The sequence below is a fragment of the Dermacentor albipictus genome, chromosome 10 (assembly GCF_038994185.2).
Source record: "Dermacentor albipictus isolate Rhodes 1998 colony chromosome 10, USDA_Dalb.pri_finalv2, whole genome shotgun sequence".
In the NCBI taxonomy this organism is placed as follows: Eukaryota; Metazoa; Arthropoda; class Arachnida; order Ixodida; family Ixodidae; genus Dermacentor; species Dermacentor albipictus.
Window position 1 is genome coordinate 98309008 of NC_091830.1, and position 27203 is coordinate 98336210.

At 45.4% G+C, this 27203-nt stretch overlaps 1 long non-coding RNA gene across 4 annotated transcripts; it reads left to right on the forward strand.

The window, feature by feature from the left end:
- The first annotated feature begins 62 nt into the window (after positions 1 to 62).
- Positions 63 to 26909, forward strand: LOC135897296 (uncharacterized). Of its 4 annotated transcripts, none has more exons than XR_010562993.1 (7): positions 63 to 398; positions 1919 to 2050; positions 2220 to 2533; positions 2589 to 2695; positions 3067 to 3190; positions 25982 to 26160; positions 26245 to 26909. It is a non-coding gene; the product is annotated as an uncharacterized lncRNA (long non-coding RNA). The 4 variants fall into 4 exon arrangements; XR_010562992.1 differs by having other exon boundaries at positions 1953 to 2050; XR_010562995.1 differs by lacking the exon at positions 2220 to 2533 and having other exon boundaries at positions 1953 to 2050.
- Positions 26910 to 27203: the final 294 nt, after the last annotated feature.

The following is a 27203-nucleotide window of genomic DNA, read 5'->3' on the forward strand; positions in this document are numbered from 1 at the left end:
TATGCGCAGCTACATAAATCAACCGGCGAAATCCCCGGCACCCTCCCAAAACGTTTCCAGCGGCGTGCGTCAGATGGCAGCACATGAACATGAAAGAGGCGGATTAGCGCTTTTGCTGCAAGACAGGCCGCGTCCTGCGTAGATACATCGCGGAGCCTTCCCGCCACTTGGACCATGTCTGCTAAGCTGGCGAGTGCGTATTTGGACCCCGCTTGCTCACGGCTATGTTGCGACCAAGAACGGGGGGCTCAAAAATTGCGGACGCAGCTTCGTTACCCCAGATGTAAGCGACTGGTGTTTTGTAACGCCAGCATCTGTCGGAAGCTGCATACGAGTTTGGCATGTTCGGGAGCACACGTCTCTACAACGGCTAATGACGCGTGGCTGAACGGCGACCGGTAAGTTTCCCCGTTGCTTATTGTTACTGTTTTCGACATATAATTCCGTGAGCGTGAACTTTTGCATGCTTTTTGAGCCTCTGAACTGCTTAAACATTGAAACGCGTCTCGCGAACGGCTTTGTTGTTCATTTATACTATCGTTCCGCGGACAGCCTCTTGTATTATGCAAACTGGGAAAAGCAAGCTTTTTTTGAACTCTCGACCGAGGCGCTTGAATGAGCACCGCCATAGGATTTCGGTACCGCAAGGCCGTTGGTTTGTTCATTCAGGTGTGCGGCGCTCGGGCATGCGACTCCCTTTTTGGATTGCGGTCGCACACGTAACCTTGTCGTGGCTGATTCCTCGTTGGCGTTCTGTAATTCTTACACCTCCAGCCCCCTCCTCAGCCGCGGGTGCGCGGGGTCACGCGACAATGATTTGCCGCGTTGGAGCGGCGTTGACTTGCGATCTCGTTGGCATTCCAAAATGATAGCAGCGCGATCGCAGCCAGGCTCGGCGCTCTACTCCGCGTGCCCGTTGAGCTCGTTAGCGTTGCAACATATAATGTGCCAATACGTGCTCACGCACGTATATGTTGGGGGCCCTGTTGCATGGATGTTGACAGGCTAACGAGGTAGCCACGGCGGCCGCATTTCGATGAGGACGAATAGCGAAAACACCTGTGTGCTTAGATTCAGGTGCACGTTAAGGAATCCCAGGGGGTCGAAATTTCCGCAGTCCCCCACTACGGCGTGCCTCATAATCAGAATGTGGTTGTGGCACGAAGAAGCCCATAATTTTTTTTTTTAATTTAAGCTTACGAGATTCAACAGCGGCTACAGGTTACTCGGATGGGGTGGAGGAGGCTGCGCCTTTTTTTTTTTTTTCGCTCTCTGCGGTGGCTTTGGGTGACGTTACACACTATTCCCGCCTTTTTCTCTTTAGCGACAAGTGGTGCGGGCCGACTTGTTCGCGGCGTTCCATAAAACACATCTCGCTCGATGAGCGCCGAAACTCGCTGTGAAAATTCTGGGGCAGTATTCTGAAACGTTCGCCTTCAGGGATAGCTTTGCCGTCGCGATAGTCACGTTCAGTAAATCAAGCGACTTATCCGTGACGTCAGCGCTCACTACGAACAGGCGCTATCGTACGCTTCTGATCGCATGAATGGGCGCGCCGTGCGAGTGCAGCGCGGCTCGGGTGTGTTGTTTTCCAGCGTACTGACAACAGCAGTCTGCGGCCGCTTTAGGTGAAATAAATGAAAAAAGGAGATGTAATACGTTTTAATTTAATGGTGCTAATTTAGCGGTGCTACAACTCACGTGGTTACGAAGCATAATTTAGGTGATATTATAAACCGACACTCTGTTTCTACGTGTGTGGGTCAGCAGCCATGGGGCACCGGCAGAGGGGCGTCGTGTAAACATGGCGCACTATTTTGAAAATGGCTAGAGCTAGGCCACTCTAGTAGAGCTGAGCAAAGACGAAAGCAAGCGACGTAGTGCGTGTGCGAGTTTATTGTGGCCGTTTTATTTTAAGGTTTAATGTGTACAATGTCCAACTCACCGGCAAGGTAATGGAAAGAATGGCAAAGCTGCAGCAAGCCCTCGAAAGAGACGCACTGGACGTCGCCGTAGGTCGTCTGCTGTCCTGCTGCCGTGCGAAAATTTGGTAAGTGTGCATTGCAAGCGCTGAGTTGTGAAGAGATGGCATTTTTCCCGATTGTTTTGTTTTTCTACTCAGTTGCAGGTTTGAGAAGGAGTAGCGTACGACTGTTTATTTGTATAAAATAAGGGCTATAGTTCCAGAAAATTTAATTCCTTGTCCGTCTTGCTCGCAGACGACCAGTTTGTCTGCTGCTGTACATGAACGAAGTCCACCATGTCACCATGCCTCCGTACCAAATTACCAATCGGCAAGAAGAAATAATAAATTTCATGGAAAGGAACCCCCAGCTTGCTAGTAGGTCGGGGGAATTTGATGGGAATTTCTGGGCCGCGAAAAGGAAAGATTTGTGGACGGAACTGGCGGCCCTGCTGAATTAAGGGCTGCCAGTCCAGACAGAGCGCGATTGAAGGCTGCGGTGGGCGAAGTTCGTGTATAAATGCAGGTGTGACGCCGGCAAGTTTTCGGGAGAGCAGAGGCGAGTGAAAAGTAGGTTAGAATGAAAACGGTTGACGTTTTTGCTTGACCACTTTCCTTCTTGCAGACCAACCGACGGTGGCCGGCTCGGTGGCGTCCGAGGCCGCGTCTTGCACTGCCTTGGAGGTATCAGCAGCGTGGGTCTGGGAGACCCTTTCATCAAGCGCATCTGATGTGAGGATACTATTTTAAGTGTACTGTTTTATTTTCTTTACTTGTTTGTGATGTAAGTGCCTCAAATATCAGGGAAGTGTATTTTGATGGCAAAGAGAAAGTACAGAGTAGCTTGGAGTGTGCACATTATGCTATTATGGTGGGTAAGAGATGCCCTACTTAGTTCCTTCTAGATCCTCTTAACCATTCGACCAGTGAAGTAGTAATGCAGGGTAACGCAACACGACCTTGCGCATAAATTGAAAGCGTCTGTAGCTGTATGATTGCCAAGCGGATGCAGGCGTGGTGTCGAGCAATGTAGTAGTACATTGCATGTGACATTCAGTTTACAGCTGTTATAAAGTCTCGTTCCTTATGTTGGCAATTTGCAGGACAGCGAAACATCAGTCAGCCGGCAGGACCAGGGAAGGAGTACCGAACCGCAGCCGGGCACTATTCGGTGAACAGGCATGTCCTGTGCCACGGTACCTGCCTACAAAGGAGATCGAGGCGAGGGTAAGCCACTGTGCATATCACTTATGAACAGATATGAGTATAGCAAGGCACATGCGTACGTGCATTCCATCACGTAATGTTCCGCTTTGTTTACATGCCCAAAGCGTGCAAAAAGTGCAATATAGTTTATTGCTAAGTGGTATATGTTGTATTCAACCTTAAGGTTCGGTCTTGCAACGTATCTGCAATTCACCTGTTGTCGACTGAACAATGTGCGTTGCTGGTACTACTGCATTGGGGTCCAAGGTTCCATCAATATGTGCACCGCCACGATGACAGGCAAGCAGTGAAGCAGTCGACATGTTACTTAATAGTAGTTTGCGACTGCTAAGTGCCTAGCAGTGCGTACGAGTTGTGTAAAAAAACGCAGAAATCTTTTCACTCGGTAATGTAGCGATGTCACAATCGTGGTTTATCTTGGAGTAAGTGAGAATGTGAAAAGGTTTGCGCCGCGTACATGTTCAAACAAGAGTTGAGAGGTACGTATTTTGTGATACACTTGTTACAAAAGCTTTGCCGAAAGGAAATCAAAATAGGTGGGTACCGTGGCGTCACAGGAGCTACAGTATGCAGTTGCAGCAGATTGGCGAAAACGTAGCACTCCACGTAATTAGTACAGGATTCTTATGCTCGTTACCATTTCGTACTAGTGTGCATAATAACTGCGTGCCTAGCATGAAAGAAATTGTGATTACCTGTCCAGGTGTGCTATGTGATATCGTTGAGAACTTTTTTGCAAGGATGTCTGCACACAGTTTTACTAAGTCGTAGGGTGCAGTTGTGCCAGCGGAGAGGTTACGATATTATCCACATAGCACATTAGAGAATGTATGCGCAGTCCCATACTTGCACAAGCAGTTCTTGATGCACAAGGGATGACTTGCAGCTGTATTCATTTGAGGCAATTCTAAAAGGAAAGTGTTTTTGAAATTGACATGCTATGCGGAGAAATTTGCTTTGCTAATACGTTAAGCTGTTGTGCACTGTCGGTGCTACGTAAGACGCAAACCGAAAAGTGGACACAAACAAGAAATTCAAAATGTTTTAAACGATAAACATGCAAGACGAAATTACATGCTGGCGCCAATCTTCGTGATGTTCTATTAAGTGCAACAACCTACTCTTGTATTGTTTATATTGTTTAGCGTGTAACAAATTTCTTACTCTCCATATCATGGTTTCCCTTGTACCGAAACAGACAGCTAAGGGGGGAAGCACTTTTGAAGTAAACCATATCTGGGTAGTTTACAGAACCTTCATTTCATAAAATGCCCTATGCAGTAGTACAGCCATATAATGATATTACTTTGCGATATCAGAAACTGTCTAACGTATATTTGTATAACTTCTAAATTGTTTAGCGCATCAACTTGAGGTCATTTGCTTACTTTCAATCGCTTTCGCCGAGCCATGTGCATCGTCGCTGATTTTCACGAGACCGCTTCCCGCTTTTCCCGCTTTCGTTCCCGCTTTTCGTAAAACCGGCGTTCCGCTTCTTTGTTTCTTCATTTTTTTTTTTTGCTTGAGGCAACTTTCTCGCTCCACACCCGTCTTGGCGGCATATAGCAAGAATAACGAAGCCTTGCCTGCGTGGCGTTTCACGTAATCCGCCTCTTTGGCTCTTCGACCGTGGGCGAATGCCTGGAACATACATGTATTACCCTATGATATGACAATATGTGTATCGCATATTTGTAGATCCTTATTGTGTCGCACTTCAATTTGAGGTCATTAGCTTACTTTCAATCGCTTTCGCCGAGCTACGTGCTGTTCCACATCGTCGCCGATTTTCGCGAGACGTTACGCTTTGCGCTTTTCGTACAACCGGCGTTCCGCTTCTTTGTTTCTTCATTTTTTTTTGCTTGAGGCAACTTTCTCGCTCCACACCCGTCTTGGCGGCATATAGCAAGAATAACGAAGCCTTGCCTGCGTGGCGTTTCACGTAATCCGCCTCTTTGGCTCTTCGACCGTGGGCGAATGCCTGGAACATACATGTATTACCCTATGATATGACAATATGTGTATCGCATATTTGTAGATCCTTATTGTGTCGCACTTCAATTTGAGGTCATTAGCTTACTTTCAATCGCTTTCGCCGAGCTACGTGCTGTTCCACATCGTCGCCGATTTTCTCGAGACGTTACGCTTTGCGCTTTTCGTACAACCGGCGTTCCGCTTCTTTGTTTCTTCATTTTTTTTTGCTTGAGGCAACTTTCTCGCTCCACACCCGTCTTGGCGGCATATAGCAAGAATAACGAAGCCTTGCCTGCGTGGCGTTTCACGTAATCCGCCTCTTTGGCTCTTCGACCGTGGGCGAATGCCTGGAACATACATGTATTACCCTATGATATGACAATATGTGTATCGCATATTTGTAGATCCTTATTGTGTCGCACTTCAATTTGAGGTCATTAGCTTACTTTCAATCGCTTTCGCCGAGCTACGTGCTGTTCCACATCGTCGCCGATTTTCTCGAGACGTTACGCTTTGCGCTTTTCGTACAACCGGCGTTCCGCTTCTTTGTTTCTTCATTTTTTTTTGCTTGAGGCAACTTTCTCGCTCCACACCCGTCTTGGCGGCATATAGCAAGAATAACGAAGCCTTGCCTGCGTGGCGTTTCACGTAATCCGCCTCTTTGGCTCTTCGACCGTGGGCGAATGCCTGGAACATACATGTATTACCCTATGATATGACAATATGTGTATCGCATATTTGTAGATCCTTATTGTGTCGCACTTCAATTTGAGGTCATTAGCTTACTTTCAATCGCTTTCGCCGAGCTACGTGCTGTTCCACATCGTCGCCGATTTTCGCGAGACGTTACGCTTTGCGTTTTCGTACAACCGGCGTTCCGCTTCTTTGTTTCTTCATTTTTTTTTTGCTTGAGGCAACTTTCTCGCTCCACACCCGTCTTGGCGGCATATAGCAAGAATAACGAAGCCTTGCCTGCGTGGCGTTTCACGTAATCCGCGTCTTTGGCTCTTCGACCGTGGGCGAATGCCTGGAACATACATGTATTACCCTATGATATGACAATATGTGTATCGCATATTTGTAGATCCTTATTGTGTCGCGCTTCAATTTGAGGTCATTAGCTTACTTTCAATCGCTTTCGCCGAGCTACGTGCTGTTCCACATCGTCGCCGATTTTCTCGAGACGTTACGCTTTGCGCTTTTCGTACAACCGGCGTTCCGCTTCTTTGTTTCTTCATTTTTTTTTTGCTTGAGGCAACTTTCTCGCTCCACACCCGTCTTGGCGGCATATAGCAAGAATAACGAAGCCTTGCCTGCGTGGCGTTTCACGTAATCCGCCTCTTTGGCTCTTCGACCGTGGGCGAATGCCTGGAACATACATGTATTACCCTATGATATGACAATATGTGTATCGCATATTTGTAGATCCTTATTGTGTCGCGCTTCAATTTGAGGTCATTAGCTTACTTTCAATCGCTTTCGCCGAGCTACGTGCTGTTCCACATCGTCGCCGATTTTCTCGAGACGTTACGCTTTGCGCTTTTCGTACAACCGGCGTTCCGCTTCTTTGTTTCTTCATTTTTTTTTGCTTGAGGTAACTTTCTCGCTCCACACCCGTCTTGGCGGCATATAGCAAGAATAACGAAGCCTTGCCTGCGTGGCGTTTCACGTAATCCGCGTCTTTGGCTCTTCGACCGAGGGCGAATGCCTGGAACATACATGTATTACCCTATGATATGACAATATGTGTATCGCATATTTGTAGATCCTTATTGTGTCGCGCTTCAATTTGAGGTCATTAGCTTACTTTCAATCGCTTTCGCCGAGCTACGTGCTGTTCCACATCGTCGCCGATTTTCGCGAGACGTTACGCTTTGCGCTTTTCGTACAACCGGCGTTCCGCTTCTTTGTTTCTTCATTTTTTTTTGCTTGAGGTAACTTTCTCGCTCCACACCCGTCTTGGCGGCATATAGCAAGAATAACGAAGCCTTGCCTGCGTGGCGTTTCACGTAATCCGCGTCTTTGGCTCTTCGACCGAGGGCGAATGCCTGGAACATACATGTATTACCCTATGATATGACAATATGTGTATCGCATATTTGTAGATCCTTATTGTGTCGCGCTTCAATTTGAGGTCATTAGCTTACTTTCAATCGCTTTCGCCGAGCTACGTGCTGTTCCACATCGTCGCCGATTTTCTCGAGACGTTACGCTTTGCGCTTTTCGTACAACCGGCGTTCCGCTTCTTTGTTTCTTCATTTTTTTTTGCTTGAGGTAACTTTCTCGCTCCACACCCGTCTTGGCGGCATATAGCAAGAATAACGAAGCCTTGCCTGCGTGGCGTTTCACGTAATCCGCGTCTTTGGCTCTTCGACCGAGGGCGAATGCCTGGAACATACATGTATTACCCTATGATATGACAATATGTGTATCGCATATTTGTAGATCCTTATTGTGTCGCGCTTCAATTTGAGGTCATTAGCTTACTTTCAATCGCTTTCGCCGAGCTACGTGCTGTTCCACATCGTCGCCGATTTTCGCGAGACGTTACGCTTTGCGTTTTCGTACAACCGGCGTTGCGCTTCTTTGTTTCTTCGTTTTTTTGCTTGAGGTAACGTTTTCGCTCCACACCCGTCTTGGCGGCATATAGCAAGAATAACGAAGCCTTGCCTGCGTGGCGGTTCACTTAAGCATCTTTGGCCGTGATCGAATGCCTGGAATATATGTGTATTACCATATGATATAGCGTGTGTATCGCATATTTGTAGATCCTCATTGTTTCGCACCTGCCGTGGTTGCTCAGTGGCTATGGTGTTAGACTGCTGAGCACGGGGTCACGGAATCGAATCCCGGCCATGGCGGCCGTATTTCGATGGTGGCGAAATGCGAAAACACCCGTGTACTTAGATTTAGGTGCACGTTAAAGACCTCCAGGTGGTCGAAATTTCCGGAGTCCTCCACTACGGCGTGCCTCATAATCAAAAAGTTGCTTTGGCACGCAAAACCCCATACTTTCTTTTAATTGTTTCGCGCATCATGTTGAGGTCATTTGCTCACTTTCAATAGCTTTCGCCGCGCCAAATGCATTTCCGCATCATCGCTGATTTTCGCGACACGTTGCGCTTCCCGCTTTTCGTACAGCCGGCTTTCAGCTTTTCTTTTTTTTTTTGCTTGAATGAACGTTTTCGCTCCACACTTCGTAACATATAGCAAGCATAGGGAAGCCTCAGCTGCGTGGCGTTTCACTTTTTCTGGCATTTCTTTAGTCTGCATATGTATTGATGTATGATGACACACGGGTCCCTACAACGTATGATATTCCAATCTGTTCTTATTCCATATCCGCCGTTCTCCTCTGTGATCGGCCTTAAGGTTTTAAGCCAACGCTTTCAGCCGATGTCCAGTTAGCCGATCTGTGAAACGACGTTGGGAAAACTTTAGAAACCGACAGGTCAAAGTAAAGTTGATGCACTAATGTTAAATTATGTCGAGCAATTCCGGAAATTTCCTAGAACAACCAGCGACTGCTCTGTTCTGTTCAATATTGCTGCCTACGTGTTGGCCTTGGCGGCAGCGGCTTGGCAGGCCGGGCGCGTGACAGGGAAACCACAGGGCGTGTTCGGCATGCCGGACAATCTGTTTCTGCGGTTCCATTGTCTAAGGAATGAAATTTTGACGCGGCTGTGCGACCAAGTGGCGGAGGAACTCGGAAGCGAGCGAGAAACTGCGCTGTCGATGCAGCAACAAGTGTTGTGGGCGTTGCGGTTCATGGATACGGGAAGCGAGCACGCGATTGGCGTGACCCAGCCTGTGGTCAGCAAGTGTGTACCATGCGTGGCGGAGGCAATCGTCTACCTGGGACCCACAAATAGTGCGTACGGTTTCCGAGGACGTTGGAGAAAAAGGCTAGAAGAGGAAAGATTTCCTTCGACTCGGCGCCGTTCGGAGGCTTATCGTCATAGTCTTACCGAATGGCGAGCAGAAGGTGGCGTTCATGTGTCGCAAGGAGTACTATACACTCAGCACCATGTTCGTAAGTGTCTGCCTACATTTTTTCTTCAATTTATCCGTCATAGCAACGCGTGGCTCATGCTGTGCACGCTTTTGTCAGATCTGTGACGCATGCCTGAGATTCTCGTCGAGAACGCTCTGCGACCGCGGTCAGAACACGACGCCAACATGTGGAGGACTACGTGGTTTTGTCGTCGGTTCCAGGAGGGACACCTTTCCAACGGGCGCGAGCAGAGGGAGCGATTGGCAGAATAGGAATTTTGGCGGCGTACAGTAAGATGTGCTCGTGCCGTTAGATAATATTGAAATCGGAACCACTTATTCTATATTAGCTTGCTAACTATGCGGCTGACATACGCCCTTGAAGGGATGTTAACATTTTTGAATGAATATCAGCGCAAAGCTAATTGACAGCAAGCATGTGCTGTACGTCCACCTCCTTTTTATTGGTGTGTAGTTTGAAGTACATTTCGTTTCTTCTGACAACTATTAGGCTGCGGATTAACGTTCTTACGCAGTACTTCATCAGTTCACGTATTGTGGGAGTGAGGATCGCCATGTAAATCCTGCCGATATGAGGTCGCAATTGTAAAGCAAAATGCATGCAGTAATTTTAACGCGATAGCGTTAAGGAGCTCGTGTCGCAGAAAAGCCGGTGTCGTCGGCGTCGGCGTTTGCGGCGTTGACCGTGAGCAATAAATCACGGCAGGCACTCCATAAATAAAAAGCAACTTCCAAGATGGGCTGGGTGGGAATCGAACCAGGGTCTCCGGATTGTGAGACGGAGACGCTACCACTCAGCCACGAGTTTGATGCTTCCACGAGGTACAAACGCGCCTCTAGTAAATGCGGTGTTGCCTTCGAAACGAGCCGTGGAATGTTATACTGCGGTGTATATCGGTAATTATGAACATGTAACTTACAGAAGTCGCAATTACACGAGTAGCGAAGTGCGTTTCGCTGCATTTCTTCTGCGCTTTCCGCACACGCAGAGCCATCTTGCGGCAAACACAGAAGACCCTCTCCTCTCCATGTACGGCGCTGCCCCGACAGATAGCGCCACGCGCGCATTGGAGCTGTCGCGGCTCGGACTCTCTCCCCTGACAACGCTTCGCCTTGCTTCTTCTGGAGAATCAAGCGTCCTTCCTTTCTTTAGATCACTATCTGTCTATCTCTCTGCCCGTTCCGATCACGACGTTTGGCTGGCGTGCATCATTTCCCCCTCCGGGATACCGAGTTCTTTGGTTCGCTCCGCTTGCTCAGGCGCACGTTTCGTTGCTGCGCCGAACGCCGCGTTGCTCGACCATATGGATCGACGCTCACCGCGTCCGATGCGGGGCGCCTCGTAAGTGATGGCTGCCCTGTAGCCCATTGTCTTACACCCCTTGGCGGGTCGACGGGAACGCTGTCGCGTTCCACTTTTGAAGGCGAAGCTTAAGCGTCCTCCAATTTCATAGGATAGCGGTGGCCAAGCGTGAAATATGGAGTCATTAAGGTTATAAATGTTCGAAACAAGTAGCAAGCATGAAAAAAGGACGTCTAAGCACAGATGTTGAAGAACGGTTCCCACACCGAGTGTCGCGTGTTGCGGAGACTAATGCTTGGCTTATGCGCATGACTACAATAATTATGTAGTCATGAAGATCGATGTCAGCTCTTTTGCCGAATAGCATTTACTTCATTTTTTGCTTTTCTTTTTTGGCAAATGGGTGGAACGAGACTGTTAGCACTTTATAAAGTACTGTGAGCTGTCTCGCAGCATTAACAACTGAGATGAACTGATACGCAAGAGTCCAATTCTATATAAAAAAATCATAGTGCGTTGTTTTGGATGAGCCGTCGAAAAATAACTATCATTATCTCAATTGCAGCTGTTATATCATTCAAGGATGTCTGCGTGCGGCCTTGCGTTCAGTTTCTCAGCCATGGATGCCCGCTTGCAGTACCAGTGGCATCGTAATCTGTTGGGTTGTGCTGATTGTTTTAATTGTCGCGGCTATCAATTTTTGTCGTTACATTGCATGTTGAACAGTCCTTTACATGTGAAGTTTCTTTTTTTTATCGTGCTAGGTTTAAGTGCCTTACGTTAGTGTTAACACAACGCAATGATTGTACTTTTCGAGAATAACGATAAGCTGTTCAACGTGACTCAGTAGTACGTGCCATAATTTCTTTATCTACGTTTTATTCTACTGATTAGACTTGCGTGACTACTTGCCTTAAGTGACATACTCTGTCGCCTTCTTGCCCTAGGAAACGTGATTGGTGCCTTGTTGCAGGCCTTTGAACTTGCAACCTCTGCACCGTAGACAGTTGGGCATGCTCAGATCAATTCAGCTGGACATGTCTGGTGACCACTTTTAATTCTGATAAAATTTGCTGCATGATCCTGACGACCATGAAATCAATCTTAGTTTTGCGCAAAATATTTTTTCCTTGCAAAACCTATCATCAGCCTATTTGATGTCCACTACAGGACGGAGGCGTCTCCCCGCAATCTCCAATTACCCCTGTCCTGCGCCAGCTGATTCAACTTGCACCCGTAAATTTCCTAATTGCGTCACACCAACTAGTCATCTGACGTCTCCTACTGCGCTTCCCTTCTCTTGGTACCCATTCTGTCACCCTAATGCTCCAACGGTTATCTTCTATGATTACATGACCTGCCCAGCGCTGTTTTTTTCTCATATCAATCAGAATATCGTCTATACCCGTTTGATCTCTGATCCAAACTGCTTTCTGTCAGTTATGCCTAGCATTCTTCGTTCCATCGCTCCTTTCACTGTCCTTGTTCTCAAGCTTCCTTGTCAGTCTCCAAGTCTCTGCCGTATATGTCATCACCGGTAAAATGCACTGATTGTATACTGTCATCTTCAATCATAACGGTAAGCTTCCAGTCAGTAGCCCACGATGTCTGCCGTTTGCGATACAACCCATTTTTATTCTGTAAATTTCCTTCTCATGGTCAGGGTTCCCTGTGATTAGTTGGCCTAAGTAAACGCACTCCTTCACAGACTCGAGAGGCTCACTGGCGATCCTGAATTCTTGTTCCCTTGCCAGGTTATTTATCATTATCCTTATGTTCTGCATATTAATCTGCAGCCCCACTGTTAAGCCTGTTTCACATGATGCGATTTTTCCCGCACCGGAAGGGCGATTTCCGTCGTTCGCGACGAAAATCGCAGTTGCAGTGCCGACCCCCCGATTTTCGGCTGCGACCAACCAGTTGGTCGCACAGTTGCAGTGATCGCTGTGACTTTCTGTCGAAATTGGGCGAAGAGCTGTCCTGTAGCTATTTCGCCGGTTAGTACTTTGGAAAGTGGTGTCTCGCACAACAAGTGCTACGCGCGGAGACGTGGAGTGTTGAATTCGGTACGTACGTGGATTTCCCGGTTTCCCGTGAATTTCCCGATGCATCTTGAAAGGTAATCTAACCTCAGTTATAAAATTTAACATGGCAAACGTGCAGGCTATCGTAATGAAGTTTCTACAATAGCATTAATTCCGTGGCTTGAATAAACAGCGTCGTCAATTTGTTTTCGCCTACTTCATGCACGATAAGTTGCATCTTGTTCTCGAGATTTTTCTTTTCCTGCACAGAAATTAATAAACCTAGAATATGTTGCGGACTTTGTATCCTTATTGCACCTGTATTACCATTTGCTTTGAACTTGGCTTGCTATAGAGGGCACAGTGGCAACGCACCGCCCCGCACCGTCATCTAAAGCTCGTGCGGCAATGCGAAAAGCAACGAAACGCTACAAGACACGTTAAAGAAAAGTAAATCAAAACTGTGCAGTGAAGTAAGCCAGTTGCATCCCTTCCTGGCAATCTTTGAATATTTTAAGTGAAACTTTCCTGCTCGTCCGCACCTAATAAGGAGTGCAGAAACATTCATGCCATACATGTTTCTAATAACAGTTTCTAGTAAGTTCGTGATCACGACTTGTACAACGATATCCTCCGTAACTACTACCTTGATAATGAAGTACCATGCTACTTACAAGAACATATCACCCTGCAATTTTAAAAGAAATTTCTACATTTCAACTTCACAAAATATGCAGTTTATTAAATAAAGGGCCGCAGAGAGCTTTTTTGCAATGACACACATTTATTGCAACAATTTTTGCCGACATATAGGCAAGAAAAAACACAAATCTCATGACAGTGAACTTGTTCAATTTATTCACCTGCCAATGTGGTTATAGCATTCCTGCTCCTCACACAATGGGGTTGACTTGCCAGCTGTGGCAGTAGCCTTTGGATGACAGTCACAGGTAAAAAAGCTCTTGCACTTACACATAGTTCATCACCATTTACTAAGGCCTTAAAATTTCAGAAGCTACTGCATAAAGGGAGCATGCTTATGAAAGATATAAAAATTAATACTAACACCACTCGACAGCATAGCATCTTTCCCGGCACTTTGAATGTGTGAACATTCATTGCATCAGTATGTATGCAACAGTGCTGCACAAATAAGCTTGATCAGGCATAGTAAGTACTATCACGTAGCTGGTTTTACTGATGTATACATGTCAAAAGACATAAATGCTGATACTACATCATGCGCAAAGCAGAAAGAAAACTGTTTTGAAGACTTGTCCCTTCTGGCAGATATAAGTGGGGGATAACGAGCAGAAACTTTATTAGAAAACACTGTGTAATACTGCTTATGAAAGAATAGAGTGAAGAAGCTTTTGGTGCAGTACCTCATGCTACTCTCTTAAGAGGAATGAGTAAGAAAATTGTAGAGCACTTATGTTCTACTGTTGAAAGACAGAAAATTTCAGGTTGAGAGTTCGTGGGAAATCTGGCCTATCCACACCAACAAAACAGGCTTACTACATAAGTACTACAGTCTATGGTGCATGACATAAGGATTGTGTTGGGCAATAAAAATTAATAAAAAAACAAAATTAAAATAAAAACCTAAGCCCTGCCGGCTGCACCAAAGTATTGCAGGCTGCCAAATTAGAAAGGTAAATGAAAAGTACCACAGTCAAATAATTATGTAATACAAAAAGGGGGGGGGAGTATCACCAGGGAAACCAGTGCCAAGGCAACGGATGGTTGCGAGATTTATTCAAATAATTCATAAACACGATTCATAGTAACAAGTAATAATGTCATGCCTTGACTTACACAGGTCTTCATTTGTTTCATACTTTTGCATGCATACTTATAGAATATTTATTGCTGCCTTGTCTTTTCTTGACTTACAGTCCTTAATTTTTTTACGTCTTCTGTTGATGATGTCCTCTTGTCTTGCCAGTTGTCGTCCTGTGTGTCTTGTCTTGGCGATGTCTTCTGTCTTCCCGGCATTTTCTTTCGAAGCTAGAATACAATTTTTTTTGCTTTTTCTCTACCAGTCTCCACAGCCTGCAGAAGCTTAGATTGACGTGTGCCTTAGGTAACTGACACAGATTGTAAAGACTACTAACCGGAAATAATTCCTTCTCCGCCTCTTTCTTCCTTTCCTCAACAGTGTGAACGCCTGAATTTATCTCGTCTTCTTTTCTTCCTAAAACTAACGTTCTTCATTTCTTTTGTATTCTTTTTTTCGTTTATTTTAATGATACCATTTTTTTCTGTGTAGATCTTTCATCATTTTTTACATACTTTATTTATTTTCTGGGTTATTTAAAGATGGCCTACTCACTTAAGATGACTATAATGTGTTACAATGCTTATAGGACTGGGAAGCTCAGACTCTGGAGGAGTGATTGGTTTGGTTCTTCCATCACATTGCAATATGACAACTCCAGCCCAAGGGGTCAGTTCTGGCCCTGTGATTTTATATTCCTCAATTCCAGTTTTATAGACCACTAGGAGAAGGCAGTCCTGTCACTATATGCGTTCAGTTTCTGTCAGTATCCAACATTTTTATATGAGTGTTTTTAACCTCTATGAGCCTCTCTTTACTCCGGTGGTAGCCGTAGCCGTCTTACCGTTTCAATCGAGGACTCCACAGTTGTTATTTATCTGACTTCGGTGTTAGCCAAGGCCGTCATACCGAAAGATGAGCAGTTGTTCATGTTGTCCTGCTTCGGTGATAGCATTGGCCGTTATACCGATCATGTCAGATATGTTTTCGCATTCTTGTTTTTTTGTGGTATCAAAACTTTTCCATATGAGATTTCTTTGATTTCTGTGAATGTCTTTACTTCGGTAGTAACAGCAGCCGTCGTACCGTTTCAAGGTTTAGGAATTTGTTGGAACTGCTTCGATGATAGCCAAGGCCATCATACCGATTTGGAGAACTCAATCTGTTGATATTGTTCTTCGGTGGTAGCCTTAGCCGTCATACCGAAAGTGTCAGCTATTTATTTCATTTTTTTTTGTACTGCCTAATAGATTGGTCTGGGGTATGAAGTATTTATCGGGATGAGAAGTTAACTTTATATTGAAAATGAGTGTCCTTTTGGACTTTGTTGGGCTATCATCGATTGCATGTGCTCGGGGTTTTTACAGTCTATTCGTTTTCTTAGTCGTTTGCTTCTTAACAGATGATATATGTTTTATTTCTTTATTTATTTCTACAAACAAAACGAACTGGAAAAAAAGTTCCCTTTTCCCCTAGATCCTGCTATCGACCTCTTCAACCATCTCCTCCGAAATAGAAAGTGCATCCCTGTCCTTTCGAAGTTCGATTTTTTTCTTACTCTATGTCCAAATTTCATTTTTTATTTATCACGGTAATTCCTAGTTATTTCACAATTTGCCAAATAATGATCGAATGAGTCCGCCTCTTCTTCACAAGTACACATCCTATTTTGTCTGATTCTGACCCTCTGGAGGCAGTGCGCGAACCGGCCATGGCCTGTCATAAATTGTGAAATATTAGGATGCATCATATAACCGCACAAAAACAAGGCACAAAGAAGGAACACACAAGAAAGGCGCGGAACTTCAACTGATATTTACTCCGGGAAATCTCACATTTATACAAGTATCATAATCACACTTGCTTATCATCATACAGCCATCACTCGACGTTGGCATGCGGGCGTGAGTGCCACAAATTTGCTTGTAAATATTTGAGCTCTTTATCGCTCAATGACACTGAAGAGCTGCTTACGCAGCTGCCAGATAGCATTTTTATACAGTAAGCTTCATAGATTTCTCGGCTCAGTTGTGACGCAAACATCTTCAAGACTTTAGTGTCGCGGAACCTAGGCGTGCAATTACGACGATGGTGACAATGGTCAGCCAGTTTGCCACCGTCCGCCTATCCCTCTACTCCTGCGCGGTGTTCCTGCAGTCTGACGTTTAGGCACCGTCCCGTCCCGTCTACCCTATGCAGCTATTGCCACAAGAGAGAGGTATCTGGTACACTACCCCTATTCTGCATGGCACGAACCTGTCGACGTGCTTGATACCACATTCATTTCTTTTGTTCTTACCCTGCACCATGTTTACTCCTGCATAATTTACTCCTGCAAACTACAGGCACCGAATGCTCTTTCCACGTCTTGCTAAGTTGTTCAGTACGAGTCCCATTGAGACTAGGCGAGAACGCCATTCTTTTGCCGTTGGGCATTCCTTGTCCTCCATTGAATGCCTGCATTCTTCTTTACCCACCCTATGGCATGCCGGGCAGTGTTGGTCTTCTGACTGGCACTGTTCTGGTGAATGATTCCTTGCGCAAGAAATGCCAGATCTCACATTGCTCCTGCAATATTTTTCAGGATGCCCAAATCTTCGCAAAATCTAGATTACTGGGTGATTGTTGTCATAGAGAGCTACTTTGAGCCAACCAATTTGTTTTTAAGTTGTTTCCAAGTGTTTACTGTTGTCTTGATGACTGTGATGCGACTTTGCTTCCTGTTCACACACTGTGTTATCACCTCGATGTCGGAGAGATTTCCTGTGAGATGACTTTGGGCAATTCTTTTTTGGGGAATGTCCTGTTTTTCTGTTCCCTGATCAATCCCTACAATCTTCAAGGAAGGTTTCTTGGGGCTTCCGACGTGAATTTCAATCTTGAAGGCTTTGGGAAGCCGCTTTATCTCTGCTTGGATGACCTCCATTGATCTTTTGTTAGTCGACGTGATTCGAACTCGAGGGCCTTGTGTTTTGACTTGGGCATTGGTGAGATTGAATGAGGCTGGATCGATGTTCTTTGTTACAGCCTCAACTATTTGTTTTGGGGTGAGAGCGTCTTCTGGGCTTGACAACAAAATAGACGACTCACATTCGGTGTCAATAACCCGGGTCCCTCCAGCAGTGATAATTTTCTACGACTTGTGAGTAGGTTTGAGTGTCCGAAGGGCACTGGCCTCTGTCCTTAAGTAGTTGAAGTTCCGTGTTGAGGGCCTCTTTTTGTAATGCGAAGTCAAAAATAAGTGTATTGACTTCCTAAAATGCTTTCATTAGCTCAGCGCATGTATCTGTTCTTGCTCCTTCACTTTGTGCTTGCATGGGAGCCTTGTACAAGGTTGTTTCATTGACGTGAATGTCAGTTGTTAGTTACCTAGTTTTCATTGTTGACACCTCAGCGCAATCGCGGTTTGCGTGAATGCTGCCGCTTTGTTTACTCTGCCTCTGAGATGCTTCGCCCACCTCGTTGCGAAAAGCTTTATTAGTCACAGTATTGTCGGAGGTTGCCTCTTCCGAGCCCGAAGGAAGTGGGCACGTTTTCTTGCCTTTCCTGTAAGCATGCTTCCCTGCATACTGTCTACTCGTCTTCACCTTCCATTGGGCCTTCTCCTGTGGAGTCCCAGTCTTCGTGTTCACCCCATGCGTCTTGTGGGTAGTTTGGACTGGGAAGGGATGGTTCAGACGATTTCTGTTTGGCGTCTTTCAGAAAGTGTGATTTGTTCAAAGGTTTCTTGAAAGTTGACTGCGATATCACTTTGCAGGGGTCTTCCTTGTTGCTGCTGGAGATTTGAGATTCTGCGCTGTTTCTCCCGTGAGGCTTAGTCAGTTGTGAGGTCTTTGTTTCTTATGACTTCCCCATTTTCTTTTCTTCCTTGCTGTTTTTCACTGGTAGCAGAATTTTTTTCAATTTCGCCTGTGAGGGTGGCTTTGCCACCAGAGCGAACAGTTGTCAGTGCTTTGTTGGACGGTTGATCTTACTTTGGTTGACAGAGCCAAGAGCGCCTACAGAGGGGTTCCATGTTCAAAAAATGGCTGCCCCCATGGGTGCTGACTGGACGCTTTGGGAATGATTTACAAAATGCAAGTTATCGCTCTTAGAATGAATAAATTGGCAAACTAATTAACGGATACGTTGCCCAGTGTCTCGGTGAGCATGCTGCTTAGATTGCCCCTTTATTCAACGTGATTGGGCTGGATGGGATCGGATTATTTGGCCATGTGCTCGGGGTGTATGGAATGGCCTGTTTGAATGGGGGTTCCTAATTTGTGAAAATAGTTAATTAAGGATTATAGGATTAACCTAATGTTGCAGTTAGGCCGGGGTTCAGAGATTACATTTCGATGGCTGTTATTTCGGATTGGCGTGAAATTGCTGGGATGGCAAGCGATTTTAAATGGACGTTTTTTGCAGTTGTGAAATCAACCCTGGAGGTTCCACGTGGCGATGATTAAAACTGGCGTAATTTAGAGACTATTGATCCTACAATGATAATTTATGTATGTTCTTATTTCTGGGACGTTCACGAACGCTTTCCAATCATTCAAAAGTTGTTATCGATCAGGTGACTCACCGTTTTTGATGATCTTTGAGGAGCCGGGCGCGTATGGAGTATGACAGTCTATGGGAAAGCTATCCTATACAGAAACCAAGGACGATGAAATAAGCTCTTGACAACATTGGAGACTTTCTTAGCCAGCCTGGCCTCTCACTTTCTGACAAGTCAGCATGCATCGACGTCGGATATAAGACTGGAACCAACAACTAGCCCAGATTGCATGTTGTGCTTCACATAACTGGACAAATATACCCGCAAGTAAGCGTTCTTACGCTTTCTCGAACTCGCTTCTACCACCACCATCGCCAGTTCTTCCTCCCTGGAGTTTTGTACAGCTGAGTGACAACAAGCCAACTGATATACATCGCCCGACATCCACTCACGCGGCGGCGTCGCTTCGTGACCGAATCGTAGATCAAGATGCCCACCTGCCGCTTGGCTCCATCGTCCTTTACATTGATGCAAGCATTAAGGGCTGTGAAACAACCACTGCAATTTATTGCCCATGCGCACCTGCCCTTAATAAGACGACCCGGTTTCAAGTCGAAGAACCTCCTTCCTCTTTTTGTGCTGAGCTCCTCGCTGTCCGAGAAGCGTTCTGCTCTGTGGCCGCCTTTCCCATGGTCCCCACGGCCCGCATCGTCATCCGTATTGATGCCCTCCAGGCGACGCGGCTTCTGCGACGCGTCAGTCGCAGCCCTGACATATGCCGACAGATCCATCTTCTGGCGGCACGCATCCCGCAGTCAATATCTGTCGAGTGGATCCCACGCGACCTTCTAAGCTCCCAAAGCCGTGCAGATTCTGCGACCTCTCCATCGTCACTGCCTCAACTCTTTTACCTAGATGATGCCACCCTCCCTTTAACAAGAAAGGAGCACCTCCGGCGCCGCACACGTGCTCTCATACCTCCGTGTGCGGTAAACCTTCCCCGCGGTCTTACCAGTGCAGAGGAGGTTGCGCTTCGGAGGATCCGGGTCGGGGTTGCCCTCACTACTGCCGTGACTAAGAAGTGGCCGCACTTTCGCCCGCTATATCGTCCTCCTGAGTGTCCACTCGGCAAGTCGCGAAATGTTGAAGCCGACATGCACCACCTGCTGTGGGTTTGCCCTGCACTGAAACCGACGAGGCTCCGGCACCTCGCAGCAGCGGGACTGTCGCCGCATAATCTGAGCCATTACACTGCTTGGACGCAGGGGCCGCATTATCGATCCCTCTTGGACTTCATTAGGTCAGAAAATCTATTCTCATTCATTTAATCATCCTTATTCACCCCCATCCCATACCCTTGTATGCCCTGAGGCATTTATCCTCGCATAAAAAAAAGTGTCTCCAAATCGTCGGCTAGTGAAAGATCAAGATGGCAGAGCCAGCGTGTGGGTCAAGCAATTATGCCATGATTGGGCACCGTACACATGGTGAAAATAATAATCTGAACATCATGCGGGGGTGAATGAGCGGATACTATAGAAAAGCGCAGATGCTGTACTTGTGTCCAAGGTGTTCTGCGGTATGAATTAGAAACAGTACACAGAAGAGACAACTCATCAAACACAGGCATACGGGTGGTGACTGCTCTTTTCAACTTTACCCAGCTTGCAGACCTCTTTGAGAAAGTGCAAGCAAACAAGAACCTAGACAGAGTAGAGCCTCAGCCTGCGGCAAAAATTCTTTGCCTGAAGAGCGTGGAACCTGGTCACAAGATAATATGCCTGCTAGCATATGAGCTGCAAAGACGACTACTCCTCATTTCAGAAACACACCCTCAGGAGCACCTGAACTCGAAACACAAGGCCATACCGTGCAATATGGGGATAAACAATAAGGCCAGAAGACTGTATTAAGCTGGCAAGCACTCGGACGAGATTGTCATTCATGAAGACACAAACATGCATCAGGCACGTAGTACACTGATGTGGCAATAACGGTATAACAGTATCATGACACTACATAAAATTAAATACCATACAAGTGGGGACCATTCCAGGACATCCTACAGCCAGAGAAACCGAACTGAATGCAAAGCAACACTTGCAGTGCAAATATACAGGCTAACATCCCGCACGACTGCATGGATTCACCAGAAGCTATCAGGGCCTGTGCATAACACCAGATTGTCAGGGAAATCGGGAGACTGAAACGCTACTTGCAGGCACGTGGCCAAGAAATTAAATTACTGGTTCCAGGGTACATAGCCATGCAGATATCCCAGGACGCAAGTGGCCCGACATAACTGAAAACTGGACGAGTCGGTGTGTTCATTATTAACTACAGCACAAGACTACGGACATGAAGAAAGACCTTTGTGTTCACTCTGTTTTTTTGTTTGTGTTGTGCTGTATAGTTCATGAATTCATCGGGCTGCACAGAGCACTGGCCCCGCACAACGCTCCGATTTCACGTCCAAATCTATGCGCACGCACGCACGCGCAAAGAGAGACAGACAGACACACACACACACACACGCACGCACGCACAAAAGTTGCAAGGGCATATACAGGATGACGCCAAACTTCGCAACTAAGACTTCTTGTGAAAATGAGGCAATTTATAGTTTAACAGAAAAGAAATGCGTCAAGGAGGCCAGATAAAGATTGCTGCTTGATGTAACCAAACATAAATAAAAAAATATTGCAGAAAGAAAATGCAGATGAAAAATCCAAGTGAAGAGGAAGAAAACCATTCTAATCACCAATTGCGCATGCCAGCACCTTTCAGAAAACAGTTCTTTTTCCAATACACAGAGTGACAGCTTGCTTATGCACACACACACACACTTCCAGTTCCATGCCATTGAAAAAAAAAAATCCGAGTTTATTCGTACGTAATCGCGTGTGCAGTTTCCTCCCTCTCCTGTTTTTATCATTTCGTTTCGTCAAGCGCTCATATTTCATCAGCCTTTCTTGCTGTACTACTTCCTGTTATCCTTTATAAATCACCGAAATTTTACAAACCTTTCATTGGTTAGAAGTTAGCGCAGCCTGTTCTCACTGCTCTGTACTACATGCTCTTTCAACATTGCCGAAATAAAAATTTTTTCAAGGTGCACAGCGCTAGAGATGCTGGTAGGATTTGCAGAAAGGAATAAGCTGCGAATAATGAACACTTTCTACAGGAAGCGTAGCAACAGAAAGTGAAGCTGGAAAAGCCCCAATGGTGAAACAAGAAAATCAAATTGATTTCCTACTCCGCAGATCCCAGGATAATGCAGGATGTAGAAGTGTTAGGTAGGGTAAGTAAATTGCAGCGATGATAGCTTGTCGATTGCTAGGAATCACTTCAATTTGAAGAGAAAGAGTAAATTTGGTCGAAAAGAAACACGCCAGCTTAGCAGTAAGGGTGCAAGCAAATTCAGGCTGGCACTTGCAAACAAATATGCAGTCTAGAACAGAGAAACGATGACACAGGGGTAATGAATGAAACCGTAACTAGGCTGGCTTAAGAGGCAGCAATTGAAATGGGAGGCAAGGCACCAGTACCCGATTGTTTGTCCCGCTACCCCGTCGACGAACCGGCTGATGCGGACTCCATCGCTTGCGTTTTCTGTGTCCTTGTTACTTCAAATCGGCAACGAGCAACGCCGCGATCCTTCATTACGAGCCCTCGCCGACCGTCTGGAGTCAACGCCTAGCCTCTCCGGATCTTTCTCCTCAATGACGGGACATTATGCCGCGGCAACTTCGATCGACACGGCCTTGACCTTCTGCTCGTCGTTCCATCACACCTGCGTTCGACTGTCCTCCACGAACTTCACGACGCTCCCTTGGATGGACACTTGGGCGTCTCGCGCACATACGACCGTGTAAGCCGTCGATTCCTTTGGCCGGGTCTCGCCCGCTCGGTGCGGCGCTACGTTGCCGCCTGTGAGCCCCGTCAGCGCCGGAAGAAGCCCTCCTGTGTGTGTGTGTGTGTGTGTGTGTGCGTGTGTGTGTGTGCGTGTGTGTGTGTGTGTGTGTGTGTGTGTGTGTGTGTGTGTGTGTATACATACTCTCTATATTGTAAACCAATTGAAAATGGGTAGTCGTTGCCGATAACAGCATCATCCTGTTTATGTTTATTTCAGAAGAAAAACTAATAAAGGAAGGAAAGCACAGAACATTTTGTCGCCTTTAATTTTCCCACTTCGCTGTTTCACCTCCAGTTTGTGTGCCGCCCTTTGCGCGCATCTGCCTTCGGGATTCTCGCCCCAGGTCACTTAAATTAATGCGAGTCGCACTGTTAAACCTTTAGAATGGCGCTGCGCTTTACCTAGCTTTCCAGATCTTCAACCGTTTCGGGGTCAGGTTTTCTGTTGTGTGGCAACGTCGCGGCTTATCCCTCCTTCGCCCCTCCCGTACAGTTCGCGTTGTTGTTTGTTTTTCTCTTTACCGAGCCCGGCACAAACTGTCTCGAGGCTGCAAGTGCACGTCGTGTCTTTGGTCGCCATGACAACAATGCTGTCATAGCTAGCGCTCAGTTTCGCATTACGAAAAACGCGAAAAGCTTAATACATTGGCGTAAATGTTGAGGAGTATTGTAAGCAAAAAAAATTAAATATAAGAAGAGCGAGAACGGAATGTTCAAGATTTAATTCTGTAGATACGTTTGCGGGCCCCGCGTGCAGAACTACTGCTTTTGTACCGCATCACTTGAACAATTTGCGCACCAGCGAGTCGTCTGCTTGAGATCTTCATCTCAACGCATCCGTTCAATGAGAATGTCGTGTGCGTCTTTCAACGAGTTGTTGATAAACGAAGTGGCAAAGCGCTCGCTTTTGTGGGACGTCTGACTCGTCGATTACAGAAAAACCGTGAATAGGACTGCGTTATGGGAAGAAATCGAGGCGGCGCTTGAAATCGTCGATCCTAGAGGTACGTATAATATATAAACGTAATGATCATAGTGGCATGAAAACAGATTTAGGTGTACACATTACGTCTTCTATTTTAACTTAGGGATTGGCCAGCTAACGCGCGCGCGGCACTAAAACCGCGTTCTTTTTTTAAATTTTATTTTTGCAATATTAGGGTAAAACGTCCCAGGCTCAAGAGTGACCCTTGTTGATTTTCTTGGAAAAAATTGGGCTAGATGGCTATTGCCTGAATAAGGTTTCACCAAAATATTTTCAATTTTTTTATCACGTGAGCGTTGTTTGAAAGTTCCGCAGAGAAGCAAAATTTGGTTGGAGGCGCACATTTTTTATTCATGTTTCAAACTAGGCGCAGTAAGAAATTTTATTTCAGGGAATTTTGTTGGCATCCTTTCATATGACGTCATAATTTAATAAATCTGATGAATTTCCGTGTTTATTTGGCTCAGTAAAAAATTTGCGTTTTTAGAAATTCTTCGCACAAACTTATTTTTGAGCTACCATAATTTTTCTCCTTCTTTGCCTGTTACTCTAGTGTCTGCTAAAAGTAATTTGAAATTATTAGTAAACAAGTATTTTTTAGAAAATTACCTCCACAGTTGGCAAGAAATAAATTGATTATGATACTCAAGCCAAGTTTCAGTATTAAGGCCCTCCAGATAAATGTATGTCAGACAGCTCAATATACACACTGACCTCCTAGTGTGTGATTTAAAAATTTTCGTATGGGTGAATTTTGTCTGGCAATTGTGCCAATTTCCAATGCAGATGATTATGTGTAAAATTCTTTATTATGCGATGCATTTATTAGTGTGACAAGTTGCTACTAAAGTACCGTTGTTTATTTATTTCCTGACAAATAGCATTCCTGACATGTTAGTCTAAAGGGTCTCCCAACTAACGTTAGCAAAATTCAACGAAAAAAAAGTGTTTACAAAACATGGTGCAAGATACCGTCTTACGGCCTATGGTGTCAGTAGTTACACCTCTGGCGATTGAACACCGTAGGTTTTATAATTGTCCCTTTCACAGCAAATTCGTTTTTTTTTTGACAGCGTGAATAATGTGATATGGGACAAACGATATAAGTAGTATGTACTAATGCCTGTACAGTGTGACGTAGTGCTTGTTGATGTTAGTTCTCAGACGAATGCGTCTTGTGCTATGCATGATTGTAGCCTGTTACTGCAACCAACGTTTTTGTTGGAATATGTCATCTCTCTAACGCCATAATCTTAAATGACACGTGGACTTGATCAGGTTTGATAGGTCAACAGGAGAGAGAAGCAAGCTGTAATGATGAGCTGGAGAGGTTAGCCTGGCTGTTCGCCTGTCAATAAGTCCCAAATGGAAGTCACTGTATTAGTGCGAACAATGTAGTTAGGAACTATAGCAATAGCATAACTATAGTTTCAGTTCCGAAATTAAATAAATTTGTAGTGAGGGAGCATATACATTTTCTGTCAATACAGAAAGCTGCCAAAATATTTACTTATTGGTTTTCAACCACTGGCACATGCTTGATCCAAATTTTTCTAGCATATTTATACAGTGTGCAAGAGATTGTACCTAGTGAAATGATGAGCAAGTCATTGGAGTGAATTTTGATTGTGTGTGTGCATTTCAATATGATTTCCAAGTCTCAAATATTCCTTGCGTCCAACTGTAAATACCAAGGCTCATAGGCTATTGATTGCCAATAACCTTATTGGCCGTTATTATTTGCATTCGGATTTTTGTTGTGGTATAGTTAAATACACTTGATGTACCCTCTCATACCAAACTAGAATACCAGCACAGGCACAGTTATTATTGTATCAGGTCTATTGTTCCGCAATCCAATAAGAAGAAACAGGTGGCCAATGCACTTCGTTTATTGTTGCTTGCAGAACTTATGTAATCCTACAGTAGCGCTTTAATCTCGGACATAGCTTAATGAAATCTGTATCAACCTTCCTCTGACATCAGTATTTGTTCACAATTGGCAGCATGACTGAGGCATTCATCAAGTAGAGCTCATAGGGGGTGGCTGAATGCAAGTGTCACATAATGTGATTATTGTGAAAGCCAGTTACTTTCTCCGCATAAGTCATGAATGTGCAGTAGAATTTTCATGCATGGTTTTTAGTGGCCAGTTATCACTAGGCATTAGTGTTTACATTTTCACAAGCCATTATTGGTGAATCGTAGAACATAAAAACTCAATCTAGAAAATATGATTGTTACACATTACACTGCTGTGTAATCTTCAGCCTTACCAAACGAGCATTTTTTCTCATTATGTACAATTCTTAGTTACACTGTGCGAGGTCCAAAGCTGGTGGCGAAATTTGAAGCACACGTACCGAAGAGAACTGAGAACTGAAAGAACTGAAGGATGAGACAAGCAGTGGCCCTGGCTGCAAATCCACATCGCGACGATGGCCCTACATGGAGCGCCTGCGATTCATGTCGTACTTGATGGAACCACGCAAGTAACAACCATTGAGTCACACTGCATGCTCTTTCAAGCAGGTACACTTTCTAAAAAAAATAATTAATGAATGCAAATTCTGCAGGAGCCACAGCAATATGTACACGGAAGTGGAAGTACACGAACTACCCGAAGTTGACGCACCGGCAAGTGACTGCTAGCCGGAAGAGCCAGAAGGCGACTGCGAGCCAGGAGGCGATGACCAGCCATGAAGCAAGCGAGGAAGAAAGACCTCGGACGACAGGCATTCCACACCACCTTTGTTTGAGGATATTTATAGCTTTCCGGAATGCCCTCCCGACACGCCTGGACCCTCTGACACTTCAGCCGCCGAGCCACAGGGGCACGGTATTAAAAGGAAAAGAGGAGTAACAGACATGGAGGTAGTCCATGCCCTGGAGCTGTGAAGACAGCATTAGCAGCATTTAAGCCATTGACATCTGCAGGCTACTTTCTACTCTCACTAGAGGAAGCGGTGAATGAACCCCCTAAACATATGCAGCCATACCTACGACAAGAACTGCTGAATGTGGTGTCATCATATAGTCGTGGGGTGTTCCCTCACCTGATTGTGCGGCAACCAGACAAACGCTGGCATGTTCGAAGATGGATCATAAGATGAATAAAAATACTTTGCTCAAGGGTCACTAAAGAGAAACTCTCAGTGTAGACCCAACGAATTGGAAACTTCATTTTCACTAATTTTGCGGTAGTAGTTGTTATTCAATGAGAAAAAAAGCAAATATTCAGTTTTTTTAATATTGCACTGAAACCTCAGAGATGGTATGCCAGTGAGATGTCAACTTCAAAATGCTTTTTTCGTATTTCGGTCATTGTGGCGCAATAAATGTTATTGAAACTTGTTAAGCTCAGTCTCCCATTAGAACAAATATATGGGCGAGCTGGGTGGACTTTTGTGTGTATACTTTGTCTTCATCTATCTTAAAGTGGCATTTTTTTCCTTGTCAGTTCAGTTTCTGGCTCTTCTGACTCATGAAGGACAATATAACTAGCCTCGAGCAGACACTACCAAAATCTGACACC